We start from the raw sequence: 23,353 nt of genomic DNA, 5'->3' as shown, positions 1-23,353 counted from the left end.
AGCCAGCTCTTTCTTTGGAGGAGCACACTTCAAATTTCTCAGAAAGGAGAATAGAGAACTACAGCAAGTGGCACCTGTCATTCATGCATGACAGGAAGCAGTTTGAAGTCCAAGCAGCAATTTAGTCTTGCAGATTTTATAGTGACAGACAAACCCTTTCCCTCAGTTTTTTAATCAGTTAAATACTGAAGCTGTCTGCAGAAACTATTTTCCCAAAGCTAATTTTTCTGTATGAAGATGATTGGAGCTCTCAAATGTTTCTTCATTAAAAAAATCAGTTTGCATAATGATTGCCATGTCACCTTTTACTTACAAATGCATCTCGTTTGCACTCCCTGCTGTTCCCACCATATCAGACCAAGGATGATGGGCATACATTCTGCTTTGAATGGTTCAGTCCATTATTTCCATGGCCAGCTGAGAACTTACCCATAGCCTGCTTCCTCTCAAGTCAACAGAGGACCTATTCTAAATATTTTATATGAAATATTTCTGATTTTTTATGTTTTATAATTTATATGAAATATTCTGATCAAATGTTTTTCTGGAGTGCCATGCTAGTACTAATATCTCTTAATAATCCCTAATACTCTATTACTAATACCTAATGCTCTCCTGTTTTAGGAGAGTCATGAACAAGCTGAATGGCCTGAGCTCTGGGCTCTCCACTCTTTGGTCTGCATGCAGCAGATGATGAACTCTGTGGGAAGAGAAGTCCTTCCCTTGCATGGCACTCAGCAGCAGCAGATTGGGAGTTATGCACTAGGAAAGGCTGTCAAAGTCGTTTGGGACAGGCTGGATGGGACTGTTTCATAGCATCACTCTAGAAGATGCAGATCCCTCACCCCATAATTGCTCAGAGGCTTGGAAACAGTGAAGGGGACATTTGGAACAAGCTCCATAGTTACCTCTTGCTCCCTTTGCAGGAGGCAATTTAGGATGTCCATCCATTTGATGTCCCAATGACAACAAATGTTTGAGAAATGGTGAATTTCTCTCTGGCTGACATCTCGTGTATTCTGGGAAGGTTTGTTCAGAATTCACTAAAGTGTAAATTCGTTAGTTCCATCCAAAGAAGCCCCATGAGCCCATTCTTATTTAACTTAGTTTATACTGCTTAGTAAGGAGTTTCAAAAAAACCATGAAAAGCCACTCTCAAGCAAGAATAAGAGTGTCAACACAGCCATGCATCCAAGAAAATTTTCTCTTTCAGGCAGTCTTGTGACACAAGAACTTTGGCTCTCCATGAGGAAAAACTTCCAGATTTTGACACAATCCTTCCCATTATTTCTCCAAATGGCTTTAATTCAGCCTTGCTAGAAAGCCAAAACTGATCTCTGCACAGGAGAACCATGACTAAATGTCATTTAGTTTGAACCTGTGTGAAAAGTGCTGCTGGATGGTCCCCACAAACACAAGGTTGTGAGCTCAGGGCTCTGCCACTGCTCTTCATGTGCTTTGTGTAAAAAGCTTGATTTATTTTTCCTGTCTCCCAGTGATGTTGGTGATTCAGGTCCTTACACTCAAGTCACTCCTTATGGTATACAGTGTGTTTAGGCTCTATTTAAAATGAACAAACCAAAAAACCCCCACAAAATAGCAAAATCCCTATGTAAATGTAGGAATACTCTTTCACACCACGAGTGGTGTGACTAGCCCTTGTCCTAGACTGTAGTGGGGCTGACTTTTCAATTGGATTTATTTCTTCACTGACCTCACCAATGGAAACTGGCTTTGGTCATGTCCTTTGAATAGTGTCTGATATCCCTGTGATCAAGCTCTGCAATCATTTAGTGCTCATGAAAACCTTGCATGTCGGCAGAATGCTGTAGAAATGGTAAACTGCAGCAGAGTATGGAAATAAGTATTGTAAGCACGGACAGCATCTGAGGCAAGAACTTTTTGGCAACCGTGAACAGCTCCAGTAAAATGGGTCCTGTTCAGAATACAATAACTCTCTAACAATTCATTGTTGAATCCCTCGTTTCCTTTGTAGACCTAATTTTTGCTTAAATTAATTTTTATGCTGATGTGTATATGCTCTGATTCCACCACGTGATCTTATTAAATCTACAGTGGTACATTTTCTATCACTTCTGCTGGTCGAATTTTCTGCAATTTTAAGCAAAATAACACTATTCCAAAAATACTTGAAAGCTCATGAATGACTCATACTGTAGTTCATTGAATACCATAAAATATTCAGTGACTCAGAGTCCTAGCACAAACCAAAGGTCCAAAAAAGACTCTATTGTTCCCAATACAGAGGTACAAAATCTGAAGACTTATAAATCAGGCATTAGCAGCTATTCCTGCTTTTGGGGTTGACACTTGTCAAAATTCTCGCTAATCCCTCTGTGGATTTTTAAAACAGTGTAATGGAACCTAATAATTTTTTAATGAGAAACAGTGTGTTTGCTAGATTAATTTCAATTTGTAATGTTGATTAGTTTCATGTGAGAGTGTAATGATCTGGAGGAATATATGACACTGGAACACTGGAAACAGTTTTCAAAGCATAAAGCAGCTGTTTTACATGGTTCCTCTACTCAGAATTACAATAACAGTGTAGCTCACTTTCTGAATGATTCAGCTTTCATGTTTTGAACACCAAAAGCTTTTATTCTCTAGGGCAAACTGATCCTTACATAGTCCAATGATCATGTCTCTGGCTGAGTGGATTAAGTAGGAAATGACTTAGAATACCCTGATCCAGAACTGAGAATATTTGAGGAATGAGGTTCACTCAAGCTTGTTTCCCATCTGAAAACAACACTTCTCTATGGATTATGCACCCTGTCAGTTACATATATGAGTATCTATATTCAATTTCATCATTCCTGATCTGTTAATCCAGTATCACTTTGCAACAGCATACATCTACCCATGTGGCCAGACCAACAGCCATACAAGGGTGCCATAAAGGAAAGGAGAACCAGTCTGTCATCTTTACAAATGGTATATTTACTTTTAAACACAGTGGCATTTTGAGGTGTGGCCATTCATACACACAGCTTTAAAGGGTAATACACTTTCTAAAATAACATTAACACACTGCTCAGTGAACCCAGAGCTGATTCAGCTAGTGTTTAGGAGGTGATAGCATTTGGTTTGTGCTGAGATTTTGATAATGAAACAGAAAATGGCATTGGGAATCATGTGGCTTCCTTGGAAGTACCTTTGGAGAAGAACAGGTGCATCAAAGTACCTTTTTAACAGGACTGAGCAGAACTGGAATTTGAGGATTTCATTGGAAGACTCATGTTCTGTTTAAATGCACTCTCTGGGGCAGATAGAAAATGGTAGATATGAGACTAAGTGGGTATCACAGGAAACAGCAGAAGTGTAATACTGTGTTACTGCACCCAGTAGAGTTAGAAATGTCAGTCTGATAGAACAGTCGTATTTCTTATGTGGAGATTTTTAAAATAAAAAATTGGCAGCCTTGAGCAGATGACTTTTAAATGAATCCATACGCATTGATACATTCCCTTGCCAAGGTGCAATATCATTGATCACAACTGGGACTCATTGTTATTAGGGTTTCAACAACATTTGTATTAACAAGTCACCTTTGTATGGTAAAAAGGGAGAGGGTTGATAGGCATTAAGAAAACAGCTGCATCATAGTGAGCAGCCAAGAGCACAATGGGTGTCAATAGGAGGTAAAACTACTCCCGCTGAGACAAGTGAAGAAGAAAAATGAAACAGGAGGATTTGTTCCAGCAGCCCTGTCTAATTGTTTATTCCTTTCTCATTCCATCCTAGTCACTTAAGGGCTGTGGCTTCTGTCATGTAAAAGGAAAAATCAAACCTTGGGCTGCTTGGGGTTTCTCTCACTGTAAATGAGTGGAATTTGGGTGCTGGGAAGCCATGGGCAGGGTGATGGCATGTTACCTTTCCCTGATTAGCTACAAGGCATTTACTTCAGATAAGTGCTGTGTGAGCGTATGACCTCATAAGTGGCCCCAACCAAACACTAATAGTCTACTTTAGAGAGGAGATTAGGTTCCACTAATGGTGTCACAGCATGAAATAAGATGCAACATATTAACTGGGGGAGAAGGAGCACAAGCGGAGGGGGGAAGCTTGGAATAGAAAAGGACAGCTTAAAGGTAGAAAGAACTCAGGGATTGTGTAGGATATCTGTAACTCCTGAATGAAAGCAGATTTTGCAGGTTACTTGTGTGGAAAAAGATAATTTAAAACAACAGAGCTGCTGAGTCCACTGCAGCTGGCACCCAAAGGTTTGGCTGTCCTGAGCGTGTTGGGCAGTGCAGGGAGCCCAGTGCTCAGCTCTGCCACAGCTGGGCTCCCACAGTGGGGCACAGTTTGCCCCCAGAAGCAGGTCTGTGACAGCTGCATGGTGTCCCTGGGGGTGCTGAGGGCAGCAGTCCCTTACTGGAGCCATCAGAGTGGTTCTGAGAGCTTCTAGAAGCAGGAACCCACGGCATTGTTACTGGGAGTTTCATCCACTGCAAGCTGACTTGGTCCTACTCCCCTCAGAGGCCTCCATCTCTCCTTTTATGGTTATACCACAAGCTGTAAAAATGAAAATTTTTTCATCACTGGTATTGTTGAAGCTGCTGTGCTTCCCAGGAAGAACAAGTCAGGCATTTCCCGTAATCTGCAGAGAGATCTCTTATAACTGTGAATTTCATAAATAGGGAAAACAAAAGGGTTGTATTCAAAAGCTTGCTGTCAGTTGAAAAATACCTGGCAAATCACTATTATTTTATCCTCCTAAGCTGAAGGACAAGGGGCAACTTTTAACAAATCATCCAAACATTTTTTTGTTCAAAGGGTCTTTCTTGGTTCTAAACCAGTAAAATTTGGCAGAAGAATTTCTGCTCTAATTTATAGGATTTCTAAATTTTGAAGCTTATCATGTTTGTGCTGACCACATTCCCTAATAGGCTGAAGTTGAATGGTTGGCTCATGCATGTGAAAAAGGTTTTGGCCCTTGTAATTTCTTGGATTTTGCTATTTTTATGAAATGGGTGTACCAATTGAACACAGTAAAACAGTACTACTCCAGTACCTATCTGAGCAGGGACACCTTTCAGGTCTGTGATGCTCCAATTAGAATCTCCTTATACATGCTAGGAATCAGGCAATAAACTCTATATTGTGTTTTGGATGTGCCAGCTCTCTTAACCTTACATGCAAATCCAGTGGGAAAGAAACACTTGAATTAGAACCTGATTTATTATAAAGAAATCTTAAAACATTGTAAGGAATTTTTCAGCTTATGCAAGGTATATATGGTTTTGCAGTCCAAGCAGAATTTAAAGTTCAGGCATAGTTTAAGAGGCTAGAATGAAAGAATATTTTTCTGAAGGCTGTCTACTGATTTTACTGTTGTTTACAAGCTGAGAGCATGTGATTAAGAACACTCTGGCTTTGAATAACAGGGCACTGGACTTCTCACTAGCAGACATGTTCATCTACTGAAGCACTGAGGTGTAACGGTGCAGGGTTGCTGCTGATGTGGAGAAAGATCCAAGAATGATCTGCTTTTGCAGGAAAAAACTTGTATTTTCAGGGAGGCAAAAGCACAGGTGCTGAACTAAAGCACAGATGTTAATTTCTGTTTTCTTCTCACACACACACACACAGGTATGTATGTATGCATACAGACATATTTATAAGAATACACACATGTTTACAGACACATGTACAAAACTGGAAAGTGACAATCACATCACAGATTTTTTTTGAAAGAGCACCTTAAAAGCACTGACTAATTTCAGGGTTGGGTTTGAGGCACAGCAGATGACCTAAGTGCATCCCATGCCAACATGCAGCTGATGAAAACACTCATCTCTGGAAAGATGAATAGTTGAATTGTGGTTCTTTGCTTGGTGACAAGATTAATTTGGAAGAACCCTCTCTGGAGATTCTACCAGCCACCCAACTTGTCATCCCAGAGAATTCACTGTCAATTGAAGCTATCAAACTATTTTCATTAGATAAATGCCTCCTTCTGCAGGATTTTCCCATTCATTTCCATCTCAGTTAAAGCATCTTTGCTTCACTGTAGCTAATACTATTCAGAAGTTGGATATTTTAAAGCTGTGCATAATTGCTGCTAGTGGGACACTGGGCAGTTTGATGTGCCTACAACTGCCAGCTTGGCAAGGTTTGTGTTTAATGCATCTCATCCCCACACCTGCTAGGGTCCATGGACCAGGCATCCACAGGGTCAGATTCCCTGAGGAGCACATGTTGGTAGCTGTCCTCAGAGGGCAGAAATAAATGCAGGGCTTCTGTTTCTTTTGTCCTGTCACACAGTTCATGATGTGTGAGCAAGGAGAATGATCCAGTCTTTGTGACACAAGTCCTGTTGGGAGACAGGCAGCTCTGGATTTGCATGCTCTGGTCCTGCTGCCTAGCAGGATCCACTGCATCTCAGTGGGAAGGGAAAGGGAACGAAAAGGAGCCCAGGTGGCTCCTGCTGTCTGGCAGCCAGTCTTCCTCCAAGGCACACTGAACACCCTCAGGCAAGGTGGGAAACAGATTTTGCCCCTCCAAATTCTCCATGAAGTGGATGCAGCATGGACAGAGTCAGGAGCACCAGCCAGCCTTGCAGCTGTCATTGCAGAGTTGTGCTCCCCTCTGTTCACAATGGTGAGTCTGTGAGATACAGGGGCTTTCAGACACGTCCTCCTCATGTCCCTGAGGTGGCATTTAGCTCAGGCACTCGGGGGTGGCAAAGCAGCTGGGCTCTTGAGGCAGTTTTAGAAGGGATCTGCTGCTCTGTTTTCTCCTCAGTGATTTTTAATGGTGGTTCTGGAAGGAAAGGATTTTTGTCCCAAGTTCCCTGCTCCCTTGTATTGCAGTCTAGGCCAAAAACACAGCTGTCTCCTCTGGTGCAGTACCACTGATCCTGTACCAGCCTTTGTAACATGGTAGCAGAGCACAGCTAAAGCAGACACTGGAGCTGGGGGTGAAAAACCAACTCATATTTTATTTCATGAGTTACAGAATAGACAGTGCACTTTGCACATAATTTCCAATCTCAGAAAGATGATGCAAGAGCCATGTGTAGAAACCCACAGCCCACTGCTATAGATATTTCTCACTTTTGCCTTTCTTTGAGCAACTTGAAAACTATTTTTAAAATACTGATTTAATTATTTTCTAATTTTCTTCTCAGCAATATTGCTAAACAAATAAATAAACCAGAAGCATGAGATTTGCTGTTCTCATTTCTCTGACAGATGAGCACAGAAGTCTCTCCATGCAATTTGTAAGGTTTGTGTATTTGTACAACTGCACCAAATTTTCACAAAGCAACAGGTTTAGAGCATCATTGCTGCAGGACACAGCACCATTCCCTAGTGGAACTCCATTCATTCAATAGATCTGCTGCAGGTTAAGAACCATCACTGCTGCTGAGGCTGTGTGAAACACTCTGGCCACTGACCTCAGCTGTGACCAGCCTCATTTCCCAATATGCCACAGATTTGTACTTACACTCTCTCTGGGAGCTGCTGGGGCTGCAGGGGGCTGGATGTGACATTGGCTCTGATCCCAGTGCCCTCACACATGACCCCAATCAGCCTGGCTACAATTCTCATGATACCCACAGGGTTTCCAGATGGAAAGAGAAAAATAAATGTTATCAGCACAATCCAAATGGAAAAGGGTTATTTTTTTTCTTCCATAGACAATCTCTGATGCTGGTACACAGGAGTTATTAATTCATCTTTTTGTATAAGAATGGTTTAATTTGTTAGAACAAGGGAAATATAACAGGCTTACTTTGATTGTCAGTGTCCTTTTTTCCCTTTTAAAATGGGAAATAATGCTAAAAGGAATTATCCTTTATTTTAATGCACTTTCTATTTCTCATCAAATGCCACAGTCTATGATATGTAAGGAATTGGTCATTAAATCTATAGCTAACTTGCACCTAATAATGAATATTAGTTGCAGCTGCACTAAAATGAGAGTTGCATTTAGAACTGACTCCAAGTCACAAGTCAGGTAATAACCAGCAATACTTTCTCTGGAAACAGCTGGGTGAGGCTGTAGAGGCACCCTTCAACAATACAGGAAAAAACATTTCACAGTGGCTTTGACTATTTTGCAATGTATTTTTGTGTACTTTAGAAATATAACTCTGCAGAAACCAATTGGATATATTCTGAATTTACATTGCTGTTCATGAGTTCTTATCCTGCCTTCAGGGCTTCAGGGTGTAAATATGCCTAGATTTATCCTGCAATCTCTCATGACTAAAAGAAAGCTTTGGATAAGTCTATAAAAGAAAGTTTGACTGTTTTCTCATAAAATGGAACAGTAATTTTTAGAGCTTCTGAGGAATTTTGATTTTTACTTTTTTCCATCAGAAAAAAAGGAAAACATAATTAAATTTTTTCTCATAATTCAATTTTTCTCTCTTTTCACAAGGAAATACTTAGCACAGTAGTTTTAATGTTATTTTAAAATAGGCATTTGAAGAAATAACATCATGTGATGTGTCACAGATATGGCTTACCTGCAATTAATAGCTTTTTCCAATGTCTGCATCTCATGGAAACATAAAATAAAGTAATTTATGTGCATAAAAGAAGTGATTTTTTCCCCATCTCTTTTCCCCTGTGAAAGACCTTAATATTGGGATATCAGATTGAAAGATCAGCACTGTTTTATGTCAAATAGGTTGGGAAAAATAAAACCAATATAGCCTCACATTGTTGTTAGGAATAAGTGAACAGAGTTGAATTTCACACCTTCACTCTGAGAAAGTGTTTGTGTCATGATAGGCTGAAATATTTGGCTAAGATGTGTTCTACTGGTAGCCTTGACATTTACATAGATAGGCTGGTCCTTAGCAGGGCAGAGTTCCCACCTGCACAGGTCCCAGCCCTGATGTGCTGGGGCTCATTTGAGGCCTTGATAAGGATGTCTTTTCTCCATACCAATTCAATATGTGCTGGGATGATATTAATTCAAGACATTACCAAGAATGTCTTGAATTAATAAAGCCTGTGATAAATTCTTAATTTAATTAACTACAAATTTTAGTCAGCTGAGCTATTATCAGACATGTTTTACAAATATACTAACAACACTTTCAGAAAAATTTTGCTTTATAGCTTGTAATTAAAGTAAATATTTAATCTGTCATTGCACAAAATGAGCTGAGCATAATATAATTATATTAATCATCTCCAAACCATGATGTAAGTAACTATCAGCTCAAAACCAAAAGCTGCTTTGGCTTCCCTATAAATTATGTAGTAGTAATTTCACCAACACCTTTCCAGACACTCTTTTCCCTTCTTACTGTCTTAGTTAATGCTGTGGACACAATGAGAGATTCACCCTCTGGCATCCTGAGGAGAGCAGGAACAGGTGAAGGTTTGTTTGATTCCCTGCTTCCAAAGCTCCATCAGAGCCCCTGAGTGCTGGAGCTGGGGAAGGAGCAGTGCTTTGGGACAGTCACTCAGGTGATTGTGTTCAGACTTGGTGGGATAAATAAACAAGGTAGGCAGTAATTGGAGGGAAAAGCTGCTCTATATCTTCCTTGGCACCACCCAGCATCTTTATTTGCCATCACTCCCTGTTATACAAGTCCCTTTGTGCCAGATCTTGATGTTTTGGTTGTTTCTTCATTAAAATAATACATGATAAGGAAGCTTTCTTGATTGTAGGAGTTTTCAGTGCAGTTTAGAGGTGCAACTACGCTCTACTGAGTCAAAGCTGTTTGCCAGCTAGGCAGTTTACTGAGTCAGTATCCAGTGCCAGAGCTCACACATGGCTGTGCACATGTGTCATTCAGAAATACAAGTTCTTTTGTTATGTAAGACTAAGGTTTGAACGTTTTTAGCATCAGGGCCTGATATGAATGTTCCTGCCCTGCTCCTCCTCCTGCAGCCCCAAACCAGTGATCCCAACAATAAGCAACATGCTGAACTGTGGAAAACACTCATCATCACCTCGCTTTTCATCTAATGGCAACCAGATATTTTTAGTGCCAGATCCCTGCTGAGGTTTTGATGACATGCATATGACATACAGTGGCCAGGAAGGTTAATCTCAGATCTATATTTTTTAAAGATCCCCATGAGGGTGGACTTCTGCACCTGCTGTCAGTGTAAAGATGGCTTTCCCAACTGCAACTCACCTCATGGCATGTTCTTGAAAACCTCTCACTTTTAACATATCTGCTTAATAAAAATGCTTCCACTGACAGTGAAAAATGGAACCTATCACTGTGTTACCAGCCCACATTTCCATTGCTACCATCTGAACTTCAGAGAGGCCCTGCCCTCAGTGAGAGGCAATGATGCTATTACAGCCTGGCAAGGGCATATTGAGAGACTTGGGCATAGATTGCACAAATGCTCTTAGCATTTTATCTTTTACAATGAGCCTTGCAATAGAGATAATTAGAAAGTGCTGGCTCACAGGGCATAAGAGGGATCAGGCTGAGAGCTCAGAAAGCAAACAGAACTTATGAGTGATCCAAAGGTAAATGTGTATGTTTCCATTAAGGATAAAAGAAGCAACAAGTAAATCCACTACCAAAACCAAACAGATTACAGTTCAGCCTGTGTTTCTAAAAGATGAAGAAAGGTAAATCGATCTCACCCTCAGATGCAGCAACTTCTAATAGCTCTGCCAGGGATGTCAGCAGTGCTTCTGTCTGGCTGCATTGCAGGTACATGTCTCATTTCAAACTCTGCAAGCTCTGAACTGTCCTAGTACAAACCTCAACAACTGCAATTAAGCAATTCAAAAGTCCTAAGTCATAAAGAACAGACAGTTTTCTTCACAGTGTCCTCCTTAATTGGGAGCTGTCTGGTCACTCCTACAGAAACAATGCTCTTACAAGCCCACCTTTGGACACTTTTACAAGGAAGTACCCCAGGCTCCTTCATGCTTGTTCATTAGAGGTGAGCTTGAACATGTTAAGGTGTCACTAATGACACTTGCATGGAATGCCAGATGAAAACACTGGATATAGTCCCTGGGCAGCAGCAGAAGCTCTAGTAAGACAATGGCATCTTCTTGTGCTACTCCCTCAAAAGGGACATTACCTTCTTCCAGTCTAAATTTCAAACATTCTGTTTTGGGAAATGGTTTGGAGGGAAGGTGCTTTTGTTTTAGTGAATACTGGGACAGGAGTTGGGAAGTCAGAACAGTGTTAAGTTTTGAGGACCTACCACTGATAGTGATCCTCTGAACTGCCAGTGGTTTGATTATTTGCTAGGCATGCAGAAGATGAAAATTCAAAATTGAGCAATACAGGGAACTATAACTGAATCTCCAAATCCATGAGCATTTTTTTAAATCACCAGTCTTGGCTGTTGCAGTATAGCCTGACTGTCATTGTGCCCCAGCAATCAGAATTTCCTTCCTTGGCCAGCAGCAGCTCAGAGCCCTGGCATTGCTGCACAGACCTGGTGATGGGGATTGGTGTGCATGGTCCCAGCACCAGGATTCAAATGCTCCATGGCTTGAGGCACCTGGCCCCAGCACAAAATAACCTCTGCTCTCACTGCAAAACTTAAATTATTATCCAAGCCACAGTGAGTTATTATAAAGCAGCAGTATATTGAGAGCTGGCCTGGCCTTTTGAAATGCAAATCAACAGTCGAGTAATAAGTAGGTGCTTTTGACCCTGAGAAAAGCCAAATGTTGAGCCTGTTTTTGCAAAGCTGAAGATGTGCTGTGTACATTAGAGCACAGTTTAACAGCACACACACAGAGCCTCCAGCCCAGCCAGGCACCAGCTCCCAGTCCCCTGTGCCACCAGGCTGTGCTTCCTTTCTCATGACTCTCTTGCTTTGAAGTTGAGCTGCAGCATGCTCAGCTGTGCTCAGCAGGAGGGCTGGAGGTTTGAATATTCAGATTTCATGTCTGTTTATAGAGTGGGCTTTTGAGATGTAGGAATTCTGTTACATTGCCCGGTGTCTGGGGGAAGGGCTGCTAAAGGTTGTTAATGGGTCCCAAGGAGCTCCATCCCCTACACAAACCTCTGCAGGCCCCTTCTGCTCGTGCCAGACCTTAATGGCCACATGGACCTGGTGCCTAATATCAGGTACCTTTAACAGAGCTTTTTAATTGCGTCTCTGATTTTATTTCTGCTCGTTTCATACTGGCTGCATGCTGCAGCAGGCAATATTTAGTCTGTTGCACTTAACTAGTGCTGCTTTAAAGTTGATTTTGATGCATTATTGCTTTCTGCAGTGGCTGTCTCACACACACCTGAAGTTTCCTTGGTTTCCATAAGGCAAGAAAGTATGAAATTTGATAATATAACATGGAAGCTATTGATTTTCTAAAGCCCCATGTGCTGCTTCAGTGTGTGCAATACTCTCATGTAGACATGGACATGACAGCCCAATTTATGAGTGGGTGCCCAGGAAGGGAAAGTAGAAGATTATTTACCTGCTCTGTCCTTTCATTCCAAATCTAGACAGCAGAGAAGCATTATGATATTCCTACCAAACAACTTGGGAAAAACATGTTTAAGTCCCACAAAGCAGAACTCTGGAAACTCCCCTGTTTTCCAGGCAGCTCCTGCACCACACCATGAGATGTGCAGCACTAGGTAGGATAGGATTGAGGCAGCTGCTTCTGGTAGAAAATGTGATGTAGCTGCACTACAGCAAAATGTGTTGGGATAAACATCCCTGTCTGTCCTGGTTGCTTCATGGGGGACCCTTTCTCCCCTTACAGAGAAATTGGCCGATTCCAGCTGTGCAGAGCTGTGTGCACAGCCAGGGAAGGGACAAGCTTGCCCAAGGGGTTGTTGTCTGTCAACAGAGAATGGCACTTTGTGGAGTGTGGCTGGGCTGGACCTGTGACTCCTCTCTGCTGCCAGTCCTTATTACAGGCCATCATCCTCTCCAAGGTTATTCCTGCCCTTTGTCTTTCTCTCATGGGCAGATGTTCCCTATTCTTTATCAAGCATTGATAAATGAGTGAGTAGGAACAGAAATACTGAACTGGAGGAACTGTTTTAGCACTGGGTCATTCTATGGTCCATGCAGCATAATTAAATATGCTCCTTCCTAGTTAAGATCACTTTGTGTGTTTGAAGTTGCACCTCAGACTTGAGACTTCCCCTGCACAGGAGGTGGTGTTATAAATGAATGAACTGACCTGTTCTACCTCTTCCTACACTCTGGAAAGCCACTTTTTTTCTGTACATTGTGGGTACTACCCATTAGGAAGTGCTGCAAAGGGCTGCATACAGTTACAGTGCTATATATGAAGGAATTTCATAGGGTATATGCTGCTCTCTGTGCCTTTTTTACCTTTTCTGGTTTATCCTATTCGAAATAATTAAGCAGCCTAATGGAGAAGGCACAAGAGAGGCACCATTTGCTGAACATTGCTGTGATGTAGCTCCAGTGTCTGGCTGAGGGGCTCATATTGAGCCAAGTGTGAATCGAGCACCTGCTATTAAAAGTAACACACTAAAGTAGAATTCCATCAATTTGCTCTTTGGGTTTTTTAATATTCATAAAAATATATTTCTTGAGGCAGCAGGGATAGCAATGAAAGGAAGGACAGCTCACATCCGCATCTTCTCCATGTGATTAGAGTATTTGCATCAAATACTTTATTATGAAGGCTGGAGGACAAGAAAAGCACATTCAGCATCATATGTTATGGCACAATACCTCTCTGGTAGAGCAAACAATGGGACCATTATACAAGCTGACATATTTTTTGTTTCTAATATATTCTGCCTCTTTGTGTCTGTGTGTGCTTAAATAGCAGGCACAGATGTACTGTTTCCAAAGGTCTTTGACTTGTCATGAGAATACTGTCTTTACCAGTAAAATAAATTGATTACTAGTGACAATGTTAACTATTATACAAAGAGCACAGCTCTGGTGGGCTTTGTTAGAGTTTAAAGAAAAGGTGATTATTTCTTCTTTATGACAGTTTGAAAGGTTTGCCATGTGGATATGGAAAGATTTTGCTCATGAATATGCAGAGCAATGGCAACAGGCCGGGGAGCCAGATCTTCTCAGTGACCGTTGGCTGTGATTGAGATAGGAGAAGAAATAAAACACAAGACAAACACAAAATGTAGAAAACCAGCATGGGACGTGGTTGTTGCAATATCCAATTGTGAGAATAATGTGCAATATTGTATTTGGGGTACAATATCAGATTGATGACAGAGTTACAGGGAAAGCAGTGCCAGTGGGATGATGCACAGGGCATCAGGGTCACTCTAAGGCCACCAAATTCTTGAATATGCTATGATCAAGTATGCTCTGAGCAGTGACCTCAGGAAACTGGCCTATGACACAAGGCAATACACCTTTCTTATCAAGTTGTGTTGAAATTTTTCTGGGAAGCATCCTGGTTTGCTGAAGAAAAAACAAACAATTCATGCAGGTATTGCAGTGTGCTATAGAGCAGAGAAATTAATGAAGGAACACAGTAAAAAACACAGCAACAAAATGCCTACTTGTTATTCACAATAGCTTTTCTGAAGTTTTTCATTTTATAATGTGAAAAATTATAAAAGGCATGCTTAGAGTAATTCTTTTACGAGAATCTTTACATTTCTGCATGTTTTTGCTCTAAAATATATTCAAAAAGTTCTCTTACAGATCTCATGTTAAAATAATTTGGGATCTTTTCCAATCTAATTTAAGATGCTACAAATATTTTGTGTAATGAGACTGGAAATCATCCATTTGCTCCCCCTAGAAAAGGCTATAAGTTCTCCCCTGATTGCAGTTCAGATCATGCTGCTAAACACCAATTTAGAACACAAATCAGGCTCCTTGTTGATTGCAGTTCAATTCATGCTGCTAAATACCAGTTCTCTGATCAGCAAGATGCTGCTCTGTGGGCTGTGACCTGGGCCTCCCAAAGCAATGGATGCCCAATTTTTACATAGGTTGCATTACTAAAATTAGATCTGGACTATCAAATCATAATTAAGGATATAATTCTTACCTGATCCTACAGCAAGCCTTCCCTTTTATATTCAAATGTTTTTTAGTGATTCACCTAGAATTAGTGACAACTATGCATTCCTTTGGCACATGTAATCTGCCTTCCCTTTAAATCATTGACTCTTGTTCAAATATCTATGACATCCTTAATGCATTTAATCTTCCTCCTGTTTAGAAGACTTTTTCTTAGATTAATTCTTTCTCAGGTTGCTGAACATTTTTTGATTTTCCTTACTGATCAAAATGCTAATGGTTTTCACAACTGGTCTTCAGGTCAGAGTGAAAGAAAGAGCAAGACTTTCCTAAAATCAGACCCCATGCAACCATCTTGCTGATGAAGTATCTTTTTTCTGTTCTTGACTGTTAAATCCTGCCTGCTCTTGCACAGCCATTGTTACCCCATTCCACATTTTTTGGTTCCAGGCACTGCCCCAGGGCTGTTTTTCCCTGCCCGTGTCCTGTTCAACACCTCCAGCCCCAGCAAACTGGAAGCAGTGCTCTGTGGGAGTGCTCTGCAACCCCTCTCTATGGCAGACTCACTTCTCAAAACAAACTCCTCAGTGAAATCAGCCCCTTCTCCACCATGGAAATCTCCAGGACAGAGCATGAAATGTTCCTCTGTTCATTCTTTGATCCATGGTGAGAGGTGGTGATGACAGGAGCTGCTCCTTGTGGAGGGTTTCTTCTTGTCAGTTGGGCTTTGTACATCTCAGGGTATAATATAAAACACATTGCTTTGAAAATGTCAAATGAATTCTATTGCATTTTTAGGGACCATAGAGACACCTTGATGTGTTTAGGAAGACTTGGCCTTTGTACTTCTTCCAGTTCTCTGCTCCATCATCCTGTTCTTCTTGTACCTGTCCAGCTTTCCTCAGGTGTTCCTCAGTTTGGTTCTTTCTGATCTTCACACTAAAAGCAGCTAAACTCCATCCCATGCTCCTTCCTTATTCCTAATCTGACTTTATGTCCATTCTGCCTCTGTTCACTAATGTTCTTAAAATACAGAATGTGTAATAAAACCCAGCATTTTAAAAGGAACAGGTATCCAGGCAAAGCAAGGAAGTACAAAAAATACCTGGTCTTTTTTGGAACCTTTCTGGGCTACTCTTCTGATTAATAAACCTACTTTACTCTGTATGTTTTCAAATTGCTGAGAATTTATTATACAGCATATTAAAAAAAAAATTACTGAAATCCTGCAGAGACTTGGATGGGACAGACCCTAAATTGAATGAAAGATGGAATATGACAATAAAGGAGACTGAAACCAAGTTTGCTTTGTCACAGCAATTTCTAATCAGTCCTTGTGCATCATGTGGTCATATTTGTAATGAAAATATTCTCACAAAAGAAGAAAAAGTATAAAGTGGTCATTCAAAAGCACCTACCAGCTGTACATACTGTATTAATAGAAAAATAATACACCTAATCAGGGGTTCACATTTCAAACCAGGAGGCCTAACAGCATCTGAGATATAAGTAATAGAAAAATATTAATAGATTAATAGAAAAATAATACACCTAATCAGGGGTTCACATTTCAAACCAGGAGGCCTAACAGCATCTGAGATATAAGTAAATGAAAATTCATGATTCTGTATTGTGCCCAAGAGCCAACTTTACTGCTATTGCCATATAATTATTTATAGCTGCAAACTATCAAATGGGATTGCTTACCACCACCTTACTACATGTGGTAATTGATGTGAAGTGAGGCATTGCGTCCCCAGCTGACCCCAGCATCCTGAAAGTCAGATGGATTTTATCTAACTCAATTATGATTGATATTATCAAAATCTGTGGAGCACGACATGCTATAAGGGGTTCTCTAAGTGTATCTATTGATTGTTTCTCTGTGTCTGTGTGTGTGTGTGTGTGTGTTCATGTGTTTCTCAAGGCTGTGGAAATGGAGTTGTCTCTGGGGAAAAGAAGAGCAGCATTACGAACAATTTCCACGTGTAAATATATATTTCTGATGGCTTAACTTGCCCTCATTGCCTCATAGGGATTGCTGGAACTTGTACTACAAAACCCTTGGTTCACTGGCAAGGAATTTTGCTACAGTAAGAAAACTTTGCCAGTATGGTTGCTGGTGTTGAAAAGCAAAATGTTCTGTGATCTGTTTCACTGAGACTGGAGCAGGAGAGGAATTGCTGTGTTCCAGTTCTGGCCATTGCTGCCCTCCAGTGCAGCCCAGCAGGGCTCTGTGCAAGCAGCTAACCCCACATACTGGCTCCTGCAGATGTCTGCAAAAACAGGCATAGGGCTGCAGCAGTGAAATGAAGCTTTCCCCATGGCAGTTTTACTATTCCCAGCAATCTTGAGTTCAGGGGCTGCTGTTTAGATCTGCATCATTGTGTTTTAATAATCTCTGATGGACATTTCTTGTCTGAATTTTCTCCAGTCATCTTCTGAACCCACACACAATTTTAACATCTAAATATAGTACAGAAGTCTGTTTTGATAAGATCGGAAATGTGTAAAGTGATATGTATTTCTACATACCTGCTGTTTTGTAATTTCCCAGATTGCTCCCTAATTGATGTAGTATTATGAGACATGGTGACCATTCATTCCCACATCACTTTTCCATGTTAAGGAATGTTTTTATAGACTTCTTACAACCCTTCCTCAGGCTCTCCTGTCCTTATCAAAGGAATCTTATCCAATTAATTTTTCAGTAACTTTTCCAGAATGTTGTTGTCATTATTATTTTTCTCTATGTTATTCTCTAATACCACCTTTGAGATCAAACACAGAAAAGTATTCATCAGTCAGGGATGCTGTATATAAATAATGTTTTTTCTCTTCCTCACCTAAGCATTGAGTTAATGTTTACTGTCCATAATTACTCTCCCACTTTGCTAAGTGATAATTAATTATTTAGGATGCCATACTGTGTTTCTGGTTTGGGGTATTGTTTTCTCTTCCCTTCCCCCACCCGTGCAATGCTTGCTTTTTGTCAGCCTCTTGTCTCTTTCGCTGTTTTATCACCAAGTTGCTCAGAGATTCTTCACCAAGCCTCGGTCAGTTTATGTTTTCACTGTCCTGGTAATGTTCTACTAGATATTAAATTAATATTAATGTTCTACTAGATATTAAATTGCCACCAGGATATGCCCTCCTCCTTTTTTCTTAAATCAGTTGTGAATATGTTACAGCACAGGTCACACTACAGAGCTCTATAGGAAGGTACCTACTCTTCACAATGAAAAATCAATTATTTAGTCATCATTTAGTTATCAACATATAGGATGGATGAGTTTATATGCTGAAGAAGATGTTTCACTGCTCTGCCTGCCCTTTTTTTTAATTCGTTTTCAAGTTTTGAATGGATGCGGCATAGCTCACTCAATAACAAATTTGTGAATTCAACAAGGCATTTTCCTGTTCTGTTCTCTGGACTTCTTTTGTGAGGAGCATCCAAAGAGTCAATTCTTGCCCCATTATAAAGTTGCAACAAATCAATGTTCAATCACTGTGCAGTTGGAACAGGCTGGAACAGGTTGTCCTCCAGAGATTTGTCAGCTGATAGAAATATCTACAAAAAAGTTTTTCGTGAGGTTGCAATGGGAAGTCTGGATGGCTTCTTAGGAAATAAGTTATAATGCCAGGTATTGACATTTTAGAGCTTTTCATTCACTTAAGTAAAAGTTCTTGGTATTCTTATTAGCAAAGTACACATTTACTTTCTTTACAGAGTTTCTACAGTGTTCCTTCTCTTTTTCAGTCTCCTGGTACTGTCCCAGTACTGCACACAGCAGCCATAGGGCTGACCTAAATGCCCTGTTCTTTGCCTAAAGACAACATTTGGACTAGAGGACGTTAGTTTAGGAACGTTATCCCCTTCCCTGTAGGAATACAGTTAGGAGACTCCAAATGCATCCATACTCCAGCTATTGCCAGCTGTCAGACATCCCCTTTGAGTCCTGAGCTCCCTGTAGCTGTTACAGCATTAAAGGAAAGGCACATTTGCTCTTCCATCCCACCAGAGCAGTCACACACCAGACCTCCTGAACAGAAGGGTCACACCAGCCTTTAACCAATGCTTACGTGGGAAAATGAAAAACAGTTGAAGGTGGTGCACTGTAAGCAAAGCTTCCTCTTTTTCTAGCCATCAACTTCTAGTGAGCTAAAGAAACAAGCATCATTATTAGAAGATTCAATATCCATTTCACCACAAGAAACTCACAGAACTGTGAAGTTCCTTGCTAATGTTCATTCTTAGAGAGATGTACATTTTCCCAATACATATGGAAATGTAAAAGAGCACCAACAAGAATACCTATAATGCACTACCCAAGACGTGTTGACAGCATGCTTATTTTATATTTCTCTCCTCAGAAAAGCAATATACTGCTAATTCTATTGCTACTGTTACTTAAACCCAAGTGGATAGTATTTATTTGGGTAGTATGCTCAATATCACCCAAGTTTGCTTATCTACTCAATCACAATTTATGTATTTTCCTTTTGCAAAACTTATATCTCAATGAAAGATCTCTTGCTCATTTTTCTTTTTTTTTTGTTTGTTTTTTTTAATGTTAAAGAATACTGCCTAACATAGGAAATGGATGAAGTTGGGTTTCCTGATCTTGGTCATCCAGAGGAAACCAGTCTGTCTTTGAGTGAGCTTCCAAAGGCAAGATGTTTATATCACACCTTAATTTTGGCTTTGAGTGTAGGAGCCAAAGTAGGCACCTGGCCATGGGATTCTCCAGCACTTCAGCCCAGGTAACTTTCATGCTTCTACAGCATCTGACATGGAGTTCACCTGCTAGTGACTGACCCAGTGTTTAACAGCAATTCACCACTGGAAATAGTCTTTGAAATTCATAAATTCAAGGCAAGCCTGGTTTATGGGGACTGATAATGCTGTATTAGTTGCTGGAAGTTAATGAGGTCCTGTGTTTGAGTACAACCAGATTAAAATGAAAAACGAACCACATTACATTCTGTTTCGACAATTATTATCAGTTGGTTGTAATATAAATATGCAAATTTCTCAGCTTGAACTTTAACATCCTCTGTAGAGACCATTCATCTCTTTAAAGTATTAATTTAAGTTGTAAAAGGATCCATACATCATTGCATGTCATTTTGAAAACAAATATTAATCAATTTTACACTCTGAATTGCCACTGTGCAAGTGTAATGTCCATTATTTTGGAGCAAGTCAGTGGCAAGAAATTTACATATTCATTCTTGGCTTAAGAAATCATATGATAATACAAGTACAACACAAGAAATTCAAAAGACTTAAGACCTTATCATCATCTATTCAATGGCAAAAAGCCTGCCTTTGCATTCTCAATGCATTGGTATGCAGATTAGGAATATGTTTCTCATTCCTATCAGTATAACCTTGAAAGCTGGTGACAGCTGAAGTGTAGTCATAAGTTTTCTCTTCCAACAGAAAAAACAGAAAGAAAAAGAGGCAACGAGTGTAAAGGATACAGCAATTTCAAGTTTTATGATAAGCTTTTTGATAGTGTATCTGACTACTTAGACTGTACTATGAGGGTATGTAGCTTGAAAGTGTGTTATGTCTAGATTTAGCTAGAATTGTAATTGCAAGTACATCTCTGCTGCTAAACTAGAGTTGATATTTCTGATACGGGAGTCAAACCTGTCTTTTTATTAGCTAACACTATAGGAAATAGTTGCAGGTGTTTGCATGTTAAATATTGTCAAGGACACCAATTTTGATCCCAGCTGTCTCCCAGAGAAAGGAGGCAGTTTCCAGTTGGAAAAGAAGCAGTGCCAGGCAAACCCTGTGCTGAAAGCCTTGTCCTACTGAAACAAACTGAGGCCAAGTCTGCAGTCCAGGTAATTTGCCAGCTTCTTCTGTGGGAATCATAGCTACTGAACTCTTGTTTTGCAGTCAGAATTGAAACAAGGACAGAAGGATAGGTTAGGTGAAGCTTTGCTAATGCTTTAAGGGTAAGTCCTCACTCAGGAATGGCTGTTTTTTTCTCAGGTTTGAGTGTGTCAGTGATGAAGTGAATCCCAGCTGATGCCAATGAGAATGCTGATTCCACTTGAGAAAAGCAAATTGCTCTTCTGGATAGAGCTGGAGACTCCAAAAGTGCCATTCCTGAGCTCCAGGATGACACATCAAGAAGAGAACAGCAGTGCAGGTATCCCCCTCATAACTACCTCACCTTTGTTAATTATGCAATAGCAGGTTCTGAGATAATTGGCCTGGCAGAGGTTATACATAAGCTCCCTCTAGTGGATTATTAAGCAGGAATTTCTTAAAGCACATCTTTTCTCTGACCATTTTCTGTCACTCCACGTGCACACAAGACTGCCATAAGCACCATGCTGTTCCATGGAGTGAGCTTTGTTGTCTGGCCCTGCTGGCTGCCTCAGGAAAGTCTGTGAAAAAGTGCTGCCTGTACACCTGCAGTTCTAACACCAGACAACTGCAGCACTTTTTGGCTGGGCTTGCTGTTCTCCACTCCTTGGCAGGGTCAGTTTGATTGCTGCTTCAGAATACTGATGTTTCTTAATCATCTGCCTTTGTTTTCTGGTTAAGTGAGTGGGTGAATACTTTGCCACACATCCTCCATCAATCCAACACGTTGTGAGAGGAGAGTTGGAGCAGAACACACACTCTTTCACAAATTTGTCATTATAGCACAATCAGATCATTAGTACCTACCCTGCTCTTGCACAGGCTAATTGTATATTCCTGAAAAAAAGTACACTTGGTTCCAGTGCTGTCTCTCTGGGTGTTTACTCAGACCAAAACTGCAAAGGCAATGTGCAAGACACTCCTGTTCCTTGTTTGCACAGTTCAGGCAGGTCAGAGGAAAATCATAAAGAGGACACGTGCAAGTGGCCAGATTAAAATGCAGCAGTACATCAGATATGTCAACTGGATTTAGGATTACAACAGACATGTAAGCAATTAGGGTATTTGCTAGTTCAAAATACTCACATGAATGAACCCACATTATCTTCTGAAAAGCATAATAATATGTAATTGCAGTAACAATTCCTCTTCCATTATGTCCTAGACATCAACATTCTATAATATCCTGCACAACTGATTGCAGGCAAACCCTCAGTAAGAGAAATACTCCCAGATGTGGTAATGTCCTAACACTGTGGCTGCTACCTAATATTGAAGAATTACAGTAGAAATGTTTCAATAAGAAAGTAGAAGCATTTCAGTTTTTATGTGGCATAGATTGCCACAGACACTGCCAAGCAGCTTTATAGAGTTCTAAATCTTCATTCAATGCCCCTTTACATCATTTGAATGAAGATTTAAGCCTCAATAAAACTTTCCGAGTGCTTGTGGCCATCTTTGCTGTATAGTAATCAAAGTGGGGTGCAAGCAGACGAATGCACTGTAGTGCTTCTAATGATCAACACTATATCTAGTGACATTTTCCTCTGTAAGATGAGTTGTCTTAAAGGCTGTTTTCATGGATGGTGCAACAATACACGTGGAAACAGGCATTTATATGCAGTTTTTATACAATCCTTTAAAAGATTGCTTTGAGGGTTGTGAGGATTTTTTTGCTTTTTTCCCACTATGTAATGTTAATTTGCTCTATAGCTATTTTGAATTAATTTATTCTATGGAAGACATTTTGGAAAAAAATAATAAAAAAAATAAATGAAAGCTAATAATTAAAGGGTGACTTTCCACAACACTACAGCTGCATTTCCTTGTTTCCTTATCAATCTCCTACTGTAATTAAGATATTGCAGTGCAATGAGTTGTGGCATTGAATTAGAAGCTCAAATGAAAATCAGCTTCTAGTTAAGATATCGGCTGGGAAATTCAACACATGCTGGTGCATAATCTCACACACAAGGTATGACTGAGTGGAATTTGAAAGAAACTTTACTGTGAGAAGATGCCACTGATGGAATACACGTTTTGTTTCAAAAATATGGACACTCATTCAGGAAAACTTTGTAAAAGAAATAACCAGTCAGTGAATTGTGAAGAGGATTTGGTGTTTGAATCTTCCTGCAGAGGAAGGTGTGGGACCATTCTGTGGATCTGAGCACCCACAAACTTCCACAAATAGAAAGGAAAGCACAGCTTCCCACTTGAAGTTTAGACTCCCACCACACCCTCCCAGGTGTTTATTTTTCATTATGTTTACTTTACATAAAGGATTTCTGTTAATGATTAGAAGTCTCTGAAATTGCTCCCCTTAAGCAGTTACCTTCAAAGAGGGATCGTCCTGGACTCATATAGATCTGTATTAGAAATTTGATGCAGAACTGTCTCTGTTAAATGCATTTTCTGGGTACTTTGGCAACATCATTCTTCCTATTGAAAAATAGTGAAATGCAAATTTTTATTGGTAGGGATACTAAGAACATAATGGGGTGACTACTTTCTGTGAAGTATGCAATTATTTCTGTGTAAT

The 23,353-nt window shown here is 40.2% G+C and overlaps 1 long non-coding RNA gene across 1 annotated transcript in view; it reads left to right on the top strand.

Annotated features, from left to right (window-relative positions):
- Positions 1 to 19,799, top strand: part of LOC139596135 (uncharacterized) — a 77,423-nt gene extending 57,624 nt beyond the window's left edge. The window contains exon 4 of the long non-coding RNA XR_011681257.1: positions 19,502 to 19,799. This is a non-coding gene — a long non-coding RNA (uncharacterized lncRNA). The remainder of the gene's footprint in view (positions 1 to 19,501) is intronic.
- Positions 19,800 to 23,353: the final 3,554 nt, after the last annotated feature.

Source organism: Agelaius tricolor, unplaced genomic scaffold (assembly GCF_023055355.1).
Source record: "Agelaius tricolor isolate 1412-34295 unplaced genomic scaffold, bAgeTri1.0.p SCAF_15, whole genome shotgun sequence".
NCBI lineage: Eukaryota > Metazoa > Chordata > Aves > Passeriformes > Icteridae > Agelaius > Agelaius tricolor.
This window is presented reverse-complemented; position numbering and strand designations above follow the sequence as displayed.